At 38.0% G+C, this 12,943-nt stretch overlaps 1 pseudogene; it reads right to left on the bottom strand.

Annotated features, from left to right (window-relative positions):
• Positions 1-1,616: 1,616 nt before the first annotated feature.
• Positions 1,617-2,132, bottom strand: LOC148567750 (uncharacterized; annotated as a pseudogene).
• Positions 2,133-12,943: the final 10,811 nt, after the last annotated feature.

The following is a 12,943-nucleotide window of genomic DNA, read 5'->3' as shown; positions in this document are numbered from 1 at the left end:
CTAGCTTCGGGAATATAAGCAAAACCGTGACTGTTCTACAGTATTTTAAATCCAAAAGACAGCAGCACCATACAACATTTGAAATTTCATATAAAATCCAAATTAAATCCAACTACCTTCAAAATTAATGTGGTTAAACATAACTCATCCAAATTTCTTTCTCAATTGGTTCCAGGGTCATACCATTTTTAATGAAGGAGTTACGTAGCTTGGAAGTTAGGTAATTTTCTGCAGAATTCTGTTTTACAAATCATTGAACACAACCTCTTCCAAGTCCCATAACTCACTTATTAAAACATAGAAAATCCTGAAATTTAAATCACATATACTAAACATACTTAATTTTCACCTCCAATTGGTTTCATCTCAATTTCTATCCAGGATCAAAAGTTATAAACTCCCAAAGTTACTAATTTAAGGAAACAGAATCTGGCTTTTTCTGCATAATGCATCATCCTTCAAAAATTTATATCTTTAAAACTACAAGTCCAATTGTTCTGAAATTTTACAGCATTAAAATAATAGGAATAGAGTTTTATTTAAAATTGGTTTCATTTCAAAATTCAAACTACAAAATTTCCAATAGAGGAATCAAGTTGCTGCTGCGTTAAACGTTCTGCAGAAAAACTAATTTTGACATCCATGATTCAAAACTTTACCATAAATCATAAACTTAGTGAAAAAGTCTCAAATTCAGCAGTCCAGTTCCCTATATCCCCAAGCTCAATTCGGACTTGGTCCCATGCAATTCCGATAATCACAGAAATAGTTATAGTTTTTCAAAGTTTCTGGCTTCCTTTAAAAATAATGCAGAAAATCAAGTTTTACATTTTAACTTTGAAGAATCATAACTAGTTCTATAATTAATTCAAACTTCTCAAAATTGAATCCCAACAACAACTTTTATTATACTTTACTCAGCCTTTGCTCTTATATCATTTCGATTATCGTTGAATAACTGATTCACTTCCAAAGTCACCTTTTAATTTCAAAAATCAGTTTTTCAACAATCTATTTAGTATTCAAAATCCAACCCTTCAAAACCCCTCAAAACCAATTCCAAATCAACCACCAACCAAGTTCATTAACATTACAATATACCAAATAACAACTCAACGGCAACAAATCCAACATAACCCATTAAAATTCAGAAATTCTCAACAACTAGTCATCAAGCAATTCCCAATCCACATAATCAATCAATATCACAAATCAACAATTCCAAACCACGATCTCAACCATTTCAATCACAATTTCATCCACAATTCAATAATTACATAATCAATCAATTACTCACAGCTATTAAATCTATTTGCAGTTATTCAATAAACCTTGCAGGCATTCTTAAATTGAAATCGTTTTAAACTCCCTACCTCAAAGTGTCGAAATCCATAGAAATTGGGAATGCTGCACTCATGAACAACAACCTTAATAGCAGCCATATCATCTCAAAGTAGTAGCAGCAACAGTTTGGCATCTCCGATCAACGGCAGCAGCATTATTTCCGATTCATTCTTCACTCTCGCAGTAGTAACCACGGTGGCAACAAAATAGAGTTCAAATTCAATGGAGTTGGAAATGGAAATGAGTTCAATAAAATTGGAACTACAGATAGCTTACAATAAATTATCGGAGCAGCAACAACAGGGTTTCCGGGCAACTCCAGTGGTGGTGGAAAGCTTCAGCATCAGCCAAACAGCAGCAGTAACAATTCAGAGCAGAGCCAGAACAGGGCCACGCCAACAATAACAGTTCCAGCAGCGGCGATTGCGTTTTCTCAGATTCCAGAAACCAGAGGCAGAAGCAGAACTGGCTAGCTTCTCCATTCGATCCTCCAGCGATGATGTCCGGCGATGCAACGGCTCGGCGACGGCAACGGCTACGAAGGGCACGAACGACGACACTGGAATGACGGCGACGGAACCCTCGCAGTGGTGGTTGTGGACTGGTGGCGACGGCGGCGTGGAGCATAGCTCCTCTCCTTGGTGGCGACCCTGACCCGCGCTCGTTCTCTCTCTCTGCTGGCCCCTCAACGACGACGGCAGGCGAGCTCCAGGGCAACGGTGGTGACGGCGGGACAAGACGCGACGGCAGTTTCTCGACGGTGGCGAGCTCGCAGCAATGTCGACCATGGAGACGCGGCGGGACGAGGTTGAACGGCGACGCTGCAGTTCACGAGGATGACGACGATGGTGGCACGGGCTCCTTGCGGCGGCAGTCCGGCGATCATGGCGGCGCGGCAGCAGCTCTTCCCTCTCTCTTTGCTCTGTTTCCGTTTCTACGTTAGGTTTAGGAAGAAAAGGGGGTATGGTGCGGCTGAAGGGAAAAGAAAGTGGGTAGGTTAGGGTTTCGGATTAGGAACTTAGGGTTTTCAATTTGGGAAATTAGGGTTTCTGAGTTTGATTTGGGAATTAGGGTTAGAAATTAGGATTTTATAAAAGAATATGGATAGATATGAATAGATATTTTGACAAAATTGAATAGTAGAGTAATTTTAGAATCAAATATACTCTATTAAAAATATTTAGGAACATTATTTATCAACATATTGCTAAGTTCAATCAATTATTTCTAATTTAAATTATAAAATGAACAAGTTAATTATATTTTGTAAAGTACAATTTAAATTCAAATATCAATTTTCTAGATTAAATCATACAAATCTCTATTATTTTTCTATCTCTGAAACTTTAATTTTAATTTATAAAATAATTTATTATAATATAAATTGTACATAAATATTAATTGACTTAAACTTAAAGTATTTATAAATATCAATCTAATCATTTCTAATAAAATAATTTCTAGGAGTTCAAACTAATAAAATAAATCATAATTTATTCATAATAGAAATTTCTTAAATTTAATTATATAACACCTTCATTACTGAATTCTAATTTGAAATTATATAAAATAACCAATTATAAGAATGTACACAAAAATATTAATTAACTTAACTTCAAATATTAATAAAACTAATTTAATTTCTCTTAATTGATTAATTTATAAAATAAGATATCAAATCAATAAAATAAATCATAACCTTTTCAGAATAAAAGTTACTTGAATTAAATTATACAATTCTTTCTTATTTTTCAATTACTAAAATTATACAAAATATTCTATTATAATAAAATTACTTAAAAATATTAATTGATTCAAAATAAAACTATCTCCGAATCTATTTAATTATTTCTAATAAAATAATTTCTAAAATTATAAAGTTTAAACTCAATAAGGTAAAATCACAATTTATTTATATTTAGATTTTTCAAAAATGCGGGATGTTACAAAAAATGTCTTGGCATGGACGTGTGGCCAGCCTCCAAAAGTGAAAAATGGCATAATCCTCGAATACAATAGTAAAAAGTGCTATTTATACTAAACTAGTTACTAAGGATTACAGAAAATAAGTAACTAAGTGCAGATAGTGCAGAAATCCACTTCTGGAGCCCACTTGGTGTGTGCTTCGGCTGTGAATTGAGCTTTACACGTGCATAGGCCTTTTCTAGAATTAAACGCCAGCTTGGATGCCAGTTCGGGCGTTTAACTCCAGTTCTGGTGCCAGTTCCGGCGTTTTAAGCCAGAAAAGGGTCTATGGCTGGCGTTTAAACGCCAGTTTGGGCTATCAAATCTCGAGAAAAATATGGACTATTATACATTGCTGGAAAGCCCAAGATGTCTACTTTTCAACACAATTAAGATGTTGCCAATTGGGTCTTTGTAGCTCTAGAAAATCCACTTCAAGTGCAGGAGGGTCAGAATCCAACAGCATATGCAGTCCTTTCTCAGCCTCTAAATCAGATTTTTGCTCAGGTCCCTCAATTTCAGCCAGAAAATACCTGAAATTATAGAAAAATACACAAACTCATAGGAAAGTCCAGAAATTTTATTTTTGTATAAAAACTAATAAAAATATAATAAAAAGTAGAGTAAACTACCATTTGTACCCACAAAAGTTGAAAACGCTGATATATATACCCATAGAAAAAAGAAATTACCATTTGTACCCATAAAAAATTGTTTTTACAGGAAAAATTATCCAAACCCTAAAAAATTATCTAAAATCCTTAAATTACCCTTATCTTCACCACCACACCACCTCCTTCACCCAATCACCTTTCTAACCCTAACCCTCTTCACCAGCCATCACCCCTCTTTCCCTTCCTAATCTCAAATCCCACCACCACCCTCTTCACCCAACCACCACCCCTCTTTCCCGTTCTAATACACTCTAACCATTACTTTCCACTCAGTCTCCACCGCTGCTCCAATGGCTCCTTGCCACACCCTCCTCTCTTTCATCCTCACAGTCATAGCAACACTTGCTGCCGCTTCCCCAGAGAAGAAGAGCACCTTCACGGTGCAACTCCACCATGAAGCTAAGCCCTCCATCTTCCCAACCCACAAGAACTGGTACGAATCCTCTCTCGCTTCTATTATCAACCATGCCACTGCAGCTGAAACCACCACCACCGCCGCCTCCGCCGCCATCCTTCACACTTACGACACTGTCTTTCACGGCTTCTCAGCAAAGCTCTCACCTTTAGAGGCCCAGAAGTTGGAATCCCTGTCCCACATCGTCGCAGTGATCCCGGAGCAGGTTCGCCAACTCCACACTACCCGCTCATCGTAGTTCTTGGGCCTCAAAACTGCCGACAGGGCCGGCCTCCTCAAGGAGACAGATTTCGGTTCAAATCTCGTCATTGGAGTCATTGACACCTATCCTGACAGAGAGAGAGGGTTGGCACTGTTCCTCCCAACTAGAAGGGCAGCGGCGGTGGTGGTTCTACGACGCAGAAAGAGGTGAAGAGGGTTGCTATAGCGGCGATAAGGTAGCATGAAGATGAGCGTCTCTGACGCGGTAGGCTCTGGTTTGAGGCCGATGGTGATGGTGGCGAGGAGAAGCTGGCGCGGTGCTCCTGGGCTGGCAGAGGTCTGCGACGTTACTAGCGAAGAAGGGTGAACGATGATGAGGAGGGTGAGACGGTGGTTTGTGGTTGATGCTGGGATTGGGTGGCTGAGAAGATTGAGAGAGAGAGAGGAGGGATGAAGGAGATGATAATGTAGAGAGAAGGGTAATTTAGGGATTTTAGATAATTTTTTAGGGTTTGGATAATTTTGCCTGTAAAAACAATTTTTTATGGGTACAAATGGTAATTTCTTTTTTCTATGGATAGATATGTCAGTGTTTTCAACTTTCATGGGTTCAAATGGTAGTTTACTCTAAAAAGTAACTAAAACATACTAAAAACTATATGAAAATAATGCCAAAAAGCGTATAAATTATCCACTCATCACTGACCAACTTGTACATCTAGATTTCTGATGGTGGACCTAGTTTCTGTTATAAAATTATGAGTAGTGTTAGAGAGTTCAAAGACTATGGTTGCTAAGTCAGAAAGACTCTGCTTATAAGTCTCCATATGTTGCTGAGAAGATGGGAATGGTTTATTACTGTTAAACCTATTCTGGTTTCTTCCACCTTGATTATGGTTGAAGCCTTGCTGAGGCTTCTGTTGATCTTTCCATGAGAAGTTAGGGTGATTCCTCCATGAGGAGTTGTAGGTGTTTCTATAGGGTTTTCCCATGTAATTCACTTCTTCCATTTTAAGGTGATCTAGATCATAGGCATCTTCATCATAGGAGGTGTCTTGAGTGCTACCAGCTGCAGCTTGTACTCAAGTCAAATGCTGAGAGATTATTTGACCTGTTGAATCAAGATCTTGTTCTGAGCCAGTATGGCATTCAGAGTGTCAACCTCCAGGACTCTTTTCTTCTGAGCTACCACATTGTTCACAAGGTTTCTCTCAGAAGTATACATGAATTGGTTGTTTGCAACTATTTCAATGAGTTCCTGTGCCTCTGCAGGCATTTTCTTTAAGTGGAGTGATCTACCAGCAGAGTGGTCCAATGACATCTTGGACATCTCAGATAGACCATCATAGTAGATACCTAGGATAGTCCATTCTGAGAGCATGTCAAGAGGACATCTCCTGATCAGTTGCTTGTATCTTTCCCCAAGCTTCATAGAGGGATTCACCCTCTTTTTGTCTGAAGGTTTGAACTTCTACCCTGAGCTTGCTCGTCTTTTGAGGTAGAAAGAATTTGGACAAGAAAGCATTGACCAACCTTTTCCAAGAGTCTAGGCTTTCCTTAGGTTGAGAATCCAACCATATCCTAGCTCTGTCTCTAATAGCAAAAGGGAAAAGCAAAAGCCTGTAGACCTTAGGATCCACTTCATTGGTCATAACAGTATCACAGATTTGCAAGAATTCAGATAAGAATTGATGTGGATCAAGTCCATGAAATTTGAAATTCTGTTGCAAGAGAGAGACTAACTGAGGCTTAAGCTCAAATTTATTTGCTCTAATGGCACGTATGGAGATACTTCTTCCATAGAAGTCAGAAGTTGGTGCAGTAAAGTCACCAAGAACCTTCCTTGCATCTCCTTCATTATTCTGTTCGGGTGCCATGTTTGTATTTTCAGTTTCTTGTTCAAAAAGTTCTGTGAGGTCTCTTCCGGAGTGATGTGCTTTAACTTGTTGCAAATGCTTCTTTGGTGTCCTCTCAGGTTTAGGATAAGGATCAAAGAGAGGTTCTTTATCTCTGTTCCTGCTTAAAACCAAGAAAAAGAAAAACAGGAAAGAAAGGGAATGGGAGTTAAAGAAGAATAAAGATAGAAGAATGAGAAGAAGAATTTGAGTAGGGGGTAGAAGAATTCAAAAATTTAAGAAGTAAAAAGAGAAACTATAATTAAAATATTTCTGTCTTTATTTTAATTATTAATTAAATTAAAATAATTTGAAAATTTGAGTGTGATTTTTGAAAAAGAAGAGAGAGAAAGATGTAAGAAGTTTTCGAAAATAGAAGAGAGGGGAATTAGTTAGGAAGTTTTGAAAAGGAAGGAAGACAAAACAAGTAACTAACTAAGAAAGATTTTAAAATAAGATAAGTTAGGAGATTTAAAAAAGATATGATTTTAAAAATTTTGAAATTTAAAATTAGAAAGGAAAAGTCAACAAGGTAAGATAAGAATTGAAAATATTTGAAAAAGATTTGATTTTGAAAATTTAAATTGAACAAGATAAGATAAAGATTTGAAAGTAAGTTGAAAAGATAAGATATGGTGAAGATTTGAAAAAGATTTGAATCTGAAATTTAAAAGTAAGATAAGATAAGATAATGATTTGAAAAAGTTTTGAATTTTAAAATTTAAAAGAAAGATAAGATAGGAAATAATCAAATTAAAAGAAAAGATTTGAAAAGATTTAAAAAGATAAGATTTGAAATTTGAAATTTGACTTTACTAAAAAGAAAATACTAAACTTAAAAATTTTTAAATCAAGATAAGAAAAGGTATTTTTTTATTTTTTGATTTAATAAAGAAAGAGAAAAATAATGGTTACCTTGCAGATCTTAGTCAGGCATATAGAAAATATAGTTGTCAAGAGAAATGCATAAAACAGAATAGATAAATAAAACGTTACTAGATAGGTGTCAAATCAATGGTATGAGAACGGTTGAGGCTTCGGAGATCCTTCTTCCTTCTGGATTAACTTTTCTCACCATCTACTCCAACTTTTAATTGATTCATTCCATGGAAGGCCATAAATGATTAACGCCATATCAGCGGTCATTAATCTCCTCTGCTTCAGATCAAATACCGAGTCAGCGGTCATCCAATCTGAACGAGGGTGAAGCTCTAGCAGTCCATTCCCATGGTGATCCTACTCAAAATGCCACAGACAAGGTCGGATCTTCCGGATCAAAGAACGATGCTCCTGGGATTCTAGCCTATACCACAAAGGCCCTAATCACCCCGCACCTTGGCCAAACTGATGTCTCGAGAAGTCCCCAACAAAGCCGTGGATTAGCTGTCTAAGAGATGTATAGTCAAGCTTGTGGTTCAGCACTATCCCGTCAAAGACTCGCAAGAACCCATGTGAATAGGGATGACGGTCAAGTTACACTCCCAATTAGTTAGGATGAAGAACCAAGATACATCTTAAAATAGAATCAAGCATAGATTGAAGTAGAATAGTGATATTATTAATCCATAAGAATCAGCAGAGGTGCTAACCTTAATGATTCGCGAGAATTTGCCTCTCAACAAATTCCTTCCAGCAAGTGCACCGGATTGTCGTCAAGTAAAAACTCACTTTAGAGTGAGGTCGAATCTCACAGGAATTGGTAGATCGATCAATTATAATTGGTGAATTGTTCTAGTTAAGCGAAATCAGAATTTAATTGGGATTGCAGAAAGTAAATTTGGCGGGAAACTTAAATTGCAAGAAAGTAAATAACAGGAATTAAATTGCAAGAAATTAAATGACAGAATCTTAAAGTGCAAGAAATTAAATGGGAATGGGGATTAAGCATGAAATTAAAAATGCAGAAAGTAAATAGAATGGGTAAATCAGATATGGGGATTCATTGGGTTTTGGGAGATATTGAATTCTCCGGATCAAATCATTTTCACCTCTTCCTCAATCAATGCATTCATTGACATTGCTTGGCAATCTTAGATGATTGGATCCAAATGTCTTGGCTCACCAATCTCTCTAAGCATGAACAATTGCTCAATGTCTTGATTTAATTGCTCATAGGAAGAGTTGAAGTTCGGTCACTGACTATACCACACAAATTCATAGATCAAAGTGTTGGTAGGTTTACATGTCACTATATCCATCCAAACCCCAATCTAATCCAATGTGAGAAAGCAATTCTACCATGAATTCTTCATTCCTCTCTCAAGGCTCCGAAGAATTCCAATTATGGATAGCTTCTCTCTCAAGACAACTATCCAATTGAATCAAGACCGAAAGCTTTCTAACAAAAATCAAGAGAAAAGAAAGAAAAAGAAGATGAATGAAAACTAGTATTGCTCCATTGAATTTACACAGAGCTCCCTAACCCAATGAAATAGGGTTAGTTGGTCATAGCTCAATTTAATTTACAGAGAAGAGTGCATGATAATTAAAGCCTAGCTAGAAAGTAAAAGAAAAAAAATACATAAAACTAAAAAGGAAAAAAGTGCAGAAGAGAAAAAACAGAATTCTGAACTCCCAGAGCCCCTCAGGGCCTCCCAAAAGCTCCTTCAATCTTCAATAATTCTTCTATTTATAACCATCTTCTCATCTTCAATTGGATCAAGTATTTGGATGTGGGCCTTGGCCTTGATTGAAGCAATGAGGAATGATTCTTAGTGATGGGCATTGGCAACCAACTTTCATATTCTGTATAGGTGCACTTTGGAATTGAATTGGCTTTAACGTTGGTTATCACGTTTGAGGGCAAACGTTGGGCCAAACATCCTTTGAAAAATGGTTTCTGGTTTGCTATCATTGACGTTTAACTCGACATTGGAGGGCCAAAGTTCTGCTATTCACGCATACGCGTGACCTACGCGTACGTGTGAATGGTCAAATTTGCCATTTCATGCGTGCGCGTGCCGTATGCGTGCACATGGTTGGGCTGAAAAAGTATGTTCACGGGTACGCGTCATTGATGCGTACGCGTCGATGCAAAATTCCCAACTCCCATTTCTGAAATCTTATCATGGAGGTTGGAGGCGAACGTTTGAGGAAACGTTCGCACATCCACGCGTGCGCATCACCTACGCGTGCGTGTGGATACCAAATTTTCAAGTTCCAAACTGAATGTTGCATATCAAGCCCTGGGGACATTACTTTGTCCTATTGTCAACGTTGCAAATTTCATACCCACTATAGACTATTATATATGGTTGGAAAGATATGAATGTCAGCTTTTCAACCCAACTAGAATCACCTCAATTGGACATCTGAAACTCAAGTTATGCACCTTTGAAGGGGACAGGGTCGCTGGCGTCGGAGTGCAACGTTGGAGGCAACGTTGGACCTCCAACGTTTACACCAACATTGGGAACATTGCCAGATTCGGAAGGTCAAACGTGCTGTCCACCTCATACTATTATATATTTTTGGAAAGCCCTGAATGTCTACTTTCCAATCCCATTCGAAGCGCATCATTTGGAGCTCCAGAGCTCGATTTATACTCCATCGAATGTGCAGAGGTCAGCTGGCCTTACTACAAGTTGGTACCATATTCGTTTATGAACTTTTTGGGGGAAGTTTGCTCCCTCAATTTTAGTGTCCACTATGTAGTGCCATATATGCTTGGAAAGATCTCGATTCCTGCTTTCCAAAGATTTTGGAATCACCTCATTTGGAGCTTTGTAGCTCAAGTTATTGTTGTTGGAAGTATACCCCTTCAGGCTGTGGGGAGCAACGTTTCTAGCAACGTTGGAGAACCAATTTTGGCTCCAACATTGCTTCCCTTTGCCTCCTTTCATGGACTTCTTATTGCCTCTTTGCCTTTCCTTTTCTTAGCTTCCTTTCCACCTATTATCAACCAAACAAATACATCAAAGCTTTGCTATAGTCACAAGAATTTGCCTCATTCTTAGCCCACAAGTAATTATGGCATAAATCTCATGAAAATGCACAAAATTAACAATGTTTGAGTGAATAAAGACAAGCATGAATTTCTCATCCAAATACTTACTTATTGCCTAAGAAATACATGAAACTACTCTAAAACAAACTAAAAATGGCTTGTGAAACTAGCCAAGATGCTCTGGCATCACTTAACCTAGGAGGTTAGTGACTCATGCTATATATAGAATAAAAGTGAAACGTTTAGAGTGGGCAAGAGCTCCTAACAAGGATGAACTCTTGTCTATATATACTAATCTAATAACTAAGAATTACAGAAATATGATAGACTAAACTTAGAGGTGCGAAAATCCACTTTCCGGGTCCACTTGGTGAGTGTTTGGGCTGAGCTTGGAGTGTCTCCACGAGCTAGTACTCCTTAGGGGCATTGAACGCTGGCTTGGGACTCCCTTTTGGGCGTTGGATGCCAGCTACCCCCCTTTGGGCATTGGACGCTAGGAATGGGGCTGGTGGCTGGCGTTGAACGCCAGTTTTGGGCCTTCATTTCCAAAGCAAAGTATGGACTATTATATATTTCTAGAATGCCCTGGATGTTAGCTTTCCATAGGCATTGAGAGCACGCCATTTGGATTTTGCCTTTTTGAGTGCACGGAGGTCAGATCCTGACAGCATCTGCAGTCCTTTTTCTGTCTCTGAATCAGACTTTGCCAAAACTCCTCAATTTCAGCCAGAAAATACCTGAAATCGTCATAAAACACACAAAATCAAAGTAGAATCCAAAAATGTGAATTTTGCACTAAGACCAATGAAAAAGGAATAAAATTTGAACAAAGCATAATAAAAACTATATGAAAATGATGCCAAAAAGCATATAAAATATCCACTCATCAGTTTTGTATTGATTATAGGCGCTTGAACTTGGGAACCCGGAAGGATCATTACCCACTTCCATTTATTGATCAAATGTTTGACGGATTGTCATGTAAATCATACTATTATTTCCTAGATGATTATACTGGTTATTTTCAAATTCATATAGCGCCGGAAGATTAAGAAAAGACAACTTTTACATGTTCCTTTGGAATGTATGCTTACAAGAGGGTGCCTTTTGGCTTATGTAATGCACCTACGACGTTCCAAAGGTGCATGACTAGCATCTTTTCTGATTTTCTTGAGCATTGCATGGAAAATTTTATGGATGACTTTAGTGTATATGGAAATTCATTTGATAATTGCCTGGGTAATTTTGAAAAGTGCCATTTTATTGTAAAACAAGGTATTTTGCTATGCAACATTGTTTCTACCAATGGTATCTCTGTGGATCCTGCAAAAGTTGAAGTTATTTTTGGATTACCTTACCCCTCTTCTGTAAGGGAAGTCTGTGCTTTTCTTGGTCACGTAGGTTTTTACTGACAGTTCATAAAGGACTTTAGTAAGGTGGCTTTACCTCTTTCCCCTTTGCTTCAAAAGGACATAGAATTTGAGTTCAATGAGGTGTGCATGGAAGCGTTAGATACCTTGAAGGAAGCCTTGACCCAAGCTCCCATAGTGAGAAGGCCAAATTGGAGTAGCCCGCTTGAGATCATGTGTGATGCATCTAACCATGCCTTGGGGGCTGCGCTTGTACATCGCAATGGTAAGGATCCTTACGTTATAGCTTATGCCTCTAAGACTCTAGATGGTGCCCAATCTAATTATACTACCACCAAAAAAGAATTGTTGGCAATTGTTTTCGCCTTGGATAAATTTCGGGCCTATTTACTTGGTTCTAAGGTGGTAGTATACTCGGATCATGCGGCATTGAAATATTTGTTGGCAAAGAAAGAGTTTATACTGAGATTGATTCAATAGATATTACTCTTGCAAGAATTTAATTTAAAAATTAAGGATAGGAGTGGGTCACAGAATTTGGTGGCAGACCATTTGAGTCGCCTTGAACACTTGACGTATGACTCCGCCCCTATCAATGTTGCATTTCCTCTTGATGCCTTGCAAGCAATCTCGGAAGTCACTCCTTGGTATGAATCCATTGCCAATTATTTGGTTGGTCACACCTTTCCTTTACATTTCTCTAAGCATCAAATGGACAAGCTGAAAAGCGAGTCTAAATATTACATATAGGATGACCCATACTTGTGGAAATGTGGTGCCGATCAAGTAATTAGGAGATGTGTTCCCCAATCCAAATTTCAGTTTATTTTGGTAGCGTGCCACTCTTTTGAAAGTGGTGGGCACTTTGGTCCTCAATGAACTACAAGAAAAGTCTTAGACTGTGGATTTTGGTGGCCCACACTCTTCAAGGATGCAAACCTCTTTTGCAATTCTTGTCACCAATGCCAAAGATTTGGAAACATATCTAAAAGGGATGAGATGCCACAACAACTTATGTTGTTTTGTGAGATTTTCGATGTTTGGGGCATTGACTTCATGGGTCCTTTCCCAAGTTCTAATGGTTTCTTGTATATTTTGTTAGCGGTTGACTATGTCTCTAAATGGGTGGAAGC

This window comes from Arachis ipaensis, chromosome B4 (assembly GCF_059453495.1).
Source record: "Arachis ipaensis isolate K30076 ecotype BB chromosome B4, ASM5945349v1, whole genome shotgun sequence".
Lineage (NCBI taxonomy): Eukaryota > Viridiplantae > Streptophyta > Magnoliopsida > Fabales > Fabaceae > Arachis > Arachis ipaensis.
This window is presented reverse-complemented; position numbering and strand designations above follow the sequence as displayed.